The sequence below is a fragment of the Sinocyclocheilus rhinocerous genome, unplaced genomic scaffold (genome assembly GCF_001515625.1).
Source record: "Sinocyclocheilus rhinocerous isolate Xijiao unplaced genomic scaffold, SAMN03320098_v1.1 scaffold1565, whole genome shotgun sequence".
Classification (NCBI taxonomy): Eukaryota; Metazoa; Chordata; class Actinopteri; order Cypriniformes; family Cyprinidae; genus Sinocyclocheilus; species Sinocyclocheilus rhinocerous.
In genome coordinates, this window is record NW_015655464.1 from 708,483 (window position 1) to 715,438 (window position 6,956).

Here is a 6,956-nt window from a genome sequence, read left to right on the forward strand (position 1 = left end):
GTTTGAAAAAACACAAGAATCTCATAAATCCTCACAATTATATAAAACGGTAAACTCTTTCAGATACAGTGACTTGGGAAATTTAAGGACCATATGGCAGAGGGACATTGGCAAAGAAATTGACTCAGAAAATGGTCCAGCATCTTGGTGGGGTGCGTTAAATATATAAAAGAAGCAAAGGGGAAGTTCACTCAATATAAGATTCTTCACAGATATTACCACACTCCGGTAAGACTTTACAAAATGAAACTGACGAAAGACAATGAAAGACAAAAATGTTTTTTGGAGTTTTGGTTCCTTGCCACTGTCGCCTTTGGCTTGCTTAGTTGGGGACGATTGACAGATTGCACAGACACTATTGGAAGAGAGGACACTATTGGATGTCAACTGGATGATGACATCACTGAATCATCAATGAACTGACTTTAGCTGGAAAAATGACTCTGTTATTGTCTATTTTCCTGTTTAACACTGTAAAGCTGCTTTGACACAATTAGTATTGTATAAAGCGCTATAAAAATAAAGGTGACTTGACTTGACAATTTATGTTGGAAAAGCCAGTTGGAAACGACTTATTATTATTATTACTACTATTATTATTATTATTTAATTTATGGGATTTCATGGGAATTTATATGACTACATACTATTAGCTAGCAGCTACTACAACATCAGCAGTTTATAAGTGAAGATAATTTAGGCAAAAATTGTAGCTTGTGGTTTAATTTTGGCAGTTTATGTACATTCATTTATTATTTATTTATTTAATTGCATTTATTATATTATATATATTTTTTTTGTTAATATGTATTGCTACAAAACTGCAAACATCACACAAATCAAACTGTGGAAAGAGGGTTAAAAAAAATGCAAATACCCTAGCTAAAAAAAAAAAAGCTCAACAAGTGACCTCCTTGACAATCAAGATTTTCTAAAGCTTAAAGCGGTGAAAACAAATCTAAATGTTTTTAAGCATTTGAGCATTTCTATAAGGTTTTGACCCCCATCTTGACTAAGTAGAACATCATATTGGACCTATTACAACACAATGAGTATAATCCCCTGATATTTTTTTGTTTTTTGCCCAATTGTTTTTCAAATTTATTTTTAATATCATTTTTAGCATTTTGCTGTAACATTTGTGTAATTCTGAGCAATGTTACTTTTTCTTTCTTTCTTTCTTTTTTATTGTTGTTATTCTTGTTTTGTTGTTATTCTTGTTGGTTTTCTTTTGTTGACTGTTTCAGGAATATGTGTCTGCATGCTGCCTCAGCTGGCATATACGAACATTAACTATAGAAAACAAAGGGTCCATCCGTCTTCTCTGAGAACAGTGCTTTGTCTGAGTAACTGCAGTCTGCCTAATACTTTCCACATAATGATGGTATCCAGCTTCATAAATCCAAGACACTTAGTCATCTTGATTGCCAAGCAGTGTTGTATCGACCATTTCACCTGTCAGGTAATACATTTATTAGACAAGATAGATTTTATTTTCTACCGAGAATCACTACCACTGAAATATATATTTCATAAAGTGGCTTATTCGTGTTAGCAGGGTATAAATCTTTAATATATGCTCAATTATTTATAATGTCACAGTTCAATTTCAGAGTACTTGAAAGATTCCTCTCACTGCAGTGAATAGTAAAAACAACGCATCAGAGCAAACAGGACGTACACTTTTTTGTGGTCTACAGGTTTACATTTTCAATTACATTCTTTTTCTTTTTTCATTCTTTCTCTTTGGATAGTTGTAATCTTTTAAGAGAAAATACGTTTTATTTAATGATATGTCATAAATGTTATCTATAACTATTAATACCCTTTCAGATTAGAAATAGTCTAAGTTACTAGACAGAAAACAAACATACAATAGTATCCTATTGAATTTGTATAAACAGCCCATTCATTTTCTTCATATTACCCCAATCAGGGTCATATAAATATTACATTCGTAATCATTTTCTCTCACACACACCAAAACACGATGTTATTGACTCAGACAAAGAGTCTGTAGTGACAACACGATAAAGCAGAACATGCCAGTCAAAATATATGCTACATAAATCTGCATGACTCCGTGTGACTCGGATTAGTTCCTAGTGGAAATTAAGAATGTCAGACAATTGAATTAATAATAAGTAACACAGTAGATAATGATGATGCACCACAACCTGCAGATCTTCTCACTTCATTGTCTCTTTTGGCTGATACAAGGACACACAATAGGAAACACAGAGACGGGATTCATTACTTTCCTCAAGTTTTGGGAGACAGAAAAAATAGACTGCAAAATGTGGGCTCCAAGGGAGTGGTACTCCGTGTTTGTGCAAACAAGGTAGACACAGGGGTCTTGGCTCTGTGAAACTCAATCTACCATTTGTCCATGAAAGTTTTTGCTTTCTTTTAAGGACTGTAGAATTGTACACATAGAAAAGTAGAGAACTAAATGACACAATGTGTTATAACAAGTGGACTCTTTTAACTACAATAATCAGTAAAGGTCTACTCTCTAATCTAATACTGTAATCTACATAATTTGTATCCTATTTGACTTGAGCAGGTGGTGGAGTTAAACCATGGAAAACTTCAATTACTCAAAGAGAATAAAGAAATTATAAAGACCTGCATGTTACAAACCAGTCTGACATGCAAGCAAACAGTCCCTGGTGCAGAACAACATAAGCATTTAGGGAACATACATACGTGATCTGTTCTAGGTCAACAGTGAGAATAAAGAATTATTTCTAACTAACAAGGGCTATCAGATGCAGAATGAAGCACACATCTGAACACAATGATCACAACAATAAGACTTAGAAAACCAAACAAAACTGAATGTCAACCTTGCGGGCAAACAACAATTTGAAACAGCTATTACACAAATAAAAGTGTGTGAGAGGTGGTCTCTGCACTCGCTTACATCGCTCACACTTACATTACATCCCTGTACTGAAGAAGCAACTGAGCTATTATACAGTGACAATGAGAAAATGCCACCATAGAAAATTGTCCAGAAGATGTGGAAATGAAAAGAAGCAAATACTGTACAAAATTTATTTGATGGCATTTAATATAGTGTGAATGAGAGCTCTGGACCCTTGACAAGTGGTTTTTCTCCAGTTATGCTGCGAATGCTAATTCCTCAGAATTTTACCATGCTAAGTTACATAATAGGACATTCACATGTTTTAAGTCAGGATGGGTTGGTGCACCCGCAGATGATGTATAAACCCTGTTTCGGTAGCGTCATTACTAACAGGGTGTGAGGTGAAAAGGAACCTCTGACAGTCCTTTGTTCCTCACCGGATGTACTGAAGCATATAGGGATATTTCCCTTTCCCAATCAAGAATAAAAAAACAGAAACGGCTTCTTGTTTGGGTGCACTGTAAAAAAAATTCCGTAAAATTTACGGTAAAAAACCGGCAGCTGTGGTTGCCGGAATTTTACCGTAAAAAATACGGTAGCAACGTTTTAGGTTTTACAGTTTTAACTTAAATTTACAGTTAAATACCGTATTTTCATTAACTGATATAATGTTAATATACCAACCTATTGAAGTACTAAAATCTGTTTTGTACCTTTGTAATACACTGATAACCACAAAAAGCAGGTGGTGATAAGAAAGTCACATGATGAACCAAAGCCCATCACAAGCAGCTTTTAAATAATAACATATATAGAAGGTGCACAGTGTCATTCACACAAACACCAAACACCATCATGGTAACACACATGAAACTGAAATAATGCAATAAACATTAATTTAACAACATTAGGTGTAACACACAACCCTAATATACAAAACTGAAGAAGAAACAGTTATTTCAACAAAAACAACATCAAATTTGAAATGTAACGCAGGGAACTCCGGGAATGTCAATTTACGGTTATTCAATGAAAATTATACGGTCTTTTTCACTTCCAAAAACGGTATACTACCGTAAAATTAATGTCCAATACATGTAATGTCCAATACAGTTTTTCACCGTATATAGTAGGGGAATTTACCGTTAACCATTTAACAGGTTTTTACTGTAGCATTTTTACAGTCTTTACCGTTAAATTCACTGTCATTTTTTACAGTGTGGCCAGTGTGATAAAGCTGAAGCTTAGGTGGCAAGCAGGAGGAATTTGACTGGGTGGAGTAAGGAAATACCATACTGAAGTTACCACAACACTTCAGGTTTGCTATACACTTCAATCTAGGGAAAGGAAGTATTGTGACCGGAGGAAAAGGCTCTTTTTTTAAAAACAACACACAGCTAAATTTATGTTTTAGTGTTGTGGACTCATTTTCAGCAGCACTTCTCTGAGCTCTGTGGATGATTCAAGAGTTTTTACACCCTTTAAAAGCTAAGTGAATAAAGATAGCTAATTCAACATGTAGCCCATGTTGTGTTTTAATTAATTTGTGTTGAAGTTCAATCAGGGCACATCTGTGAAACAAACAGAGGGAAGGGCAAGGCCTCTGAAGGGCTGCTAACCACTACAAAGAGCCTCAGCTGCTACCCAGCCCCATCTCAAACACTGAGTACAACCCACAAGAAAAAGAAAGAAGAGGCCCAGGCACTGTAAACACACACACACACACACACACACACATACACATATTTCAGGAGAATAATGGTGCATTTAATCAGATACTATGAAACCAACTAAACTAGTATAGAAACAAACACAAATGGAGTTGATTTTGACTGATTTTCTCTGTTTCCTGTGTTCTTGCTTTTTCTCAGACCTCTACTGTAAAGTTCATTTATTTGCTCTGCTGGAGGTAAATATCATGGGATGCAGTTAGATCAAGGGCCAGCTGATGGCTGATCCTACACACAATGAAACATCAAGGATAATTTTATGAAAATTTGTTTTTATAAAATTAATCAATTCTGTATACGCTTATCAAAGTCTTTAGTTGTGACTATGCACAATATACCACAACCTCTCGTACACTGCTAAATTTATACAGCTCTACTCCCCAGTACCAAATTACAAGAAGCAGTTGAAATTCTCACATTTCTTAATTGGTTATAAAAACAAACTATACAAAAGAAACTAATCAAACAAAACCAAAAACTAAACAAACAAAAGCAAAACAAAAAAAGCAAATCAACATCATGTCCCTGCCTGGTTGTCACAACATTGAGGCTTTTCTCCAATAAGAAGCAAAAAAACTGATTATTAAACCCAGCTTTTCTATCCTTAAAATATAGGTCCTTTGGGGTCTCCTGAACTTCCTGTCTGCTCTGAGCCTGCTGCCAGTGTCACCGTGCTAGCATGCTCCACATGTCCACCGGCAGGGAGTTTCTCTAGGCTCATCAGCTCCCTGGAGACGTTTCATTTCTAAAGTCAGCTGCAGCCTGTGTGATCTGGCCACCGTCCCAGGACCCCTCCACTGCCTACAAATCAACCCCCTCTCTCTCATACAAAAACACACACAACATAAATCAATATTCCACATGCTATACAGAAAACTCATTAAATACTTTTTAAAAATGATTTGATTCACTGACTCAATTTAAACACCACTTTCATGGATTAATTAACGTTTAAATTTTTTTTGATTTTCAATTAGACCACATGTATCGATATCAACTGGGAAAAAAAATCAAGATGAATTGTAACACTATTCATTAGTGCCCATTAATAATATGACTGAAGTACAGCATGTCAAAGAGAAGAATCAATGTGTTTGCTTGCTTAGAGCTGGTAAGCTTTTCATGTGTTCAAAAAAGATCAATGTCTCCCCCTAATGGACAATTCTTAAGACATTATTGAGCAGACTGGCTACACTTCCAATGTAAATACAGAAAAACCTAATATGTCTAAGCTTCACTGCCGAATGCATAAGCTAACAAAATCAGCAACAAACCACAACATTTTACAGCAATAAATGGTCAAATAAAGCCATATAAGGTCGGGCCAGAAAGGCAAACAGAGCGCCAGTGTTTTTATGTTTCTGTTTAGTGAGGTTTTCTTTCCAGTGAGGAAAAAAGCAGCTGTCCAGGAAAGATAAAAGTCACAGACACATGACAGTTGCATGTGGAAACATCATTCTAAACTCAGAACAGTAAACTTTTGAAACAGTAGACAACCCAGACATTATAGCTGCTATGGTTTTTTAGTAGACTGGTAAACTTCAGTTTACTTTGAATAAGATGATAAGCTGTCATCCAGAAGATGCATACACACACACACACATGTATATACACATACATACATATACATATACACATTTATATATATATATATATATATATATATATATATATATATATATACGCTTGTAATTTGTTTATTTCCTATGCTGATTTACTCACCTACAAAATCACCCCAATGATTGATTTTTTTTTTTGTCCAAATATAGCTATTCAAGTTATCTGTAGGGATATGCCGTTATCACATTTTCATGTTGCGATTAATTGCTAATGCTTTTATCATGGTATACGTATATCACGATATTGGTATCACGGTATATCACGATATTGAATTTTACTTTTTAAAAAAAGTGTTGTCATAATACAGTATAACAGGTTTAATAACTTTTTTCTTATAACAAAAAATAACTGAACATTTAAATGCAATAAAGCAATACAGAAAAATGTATAAAGTTAAAAGTTTTACACAGATTAAAGTGCAAAAGAACTATAAAGACCAATAGGTATCACTTTACAATAAGACCTCATTAGTTAACCTTAGTTAATGCATTAACATTCACAATGAGCAATAGCTACATTTGCTACAGAAGTCATTAATCTTTGTTAAAAAAATACAAGTCTTAGTTCATGTTAGCGGCTGCATTTCTGCAGTTTAGCGCCATCTGCTGTCAGAGAGTGAAAGTGCGCTTTCATCCAGAGCATCTCTCACATGTTCCGCCATGTGCTTCTTGTCCGCGCTTGTTTACATCAGCGTGCGCACGCGTCTTTCACGCAGCATACAGCCGTGTTGTGCA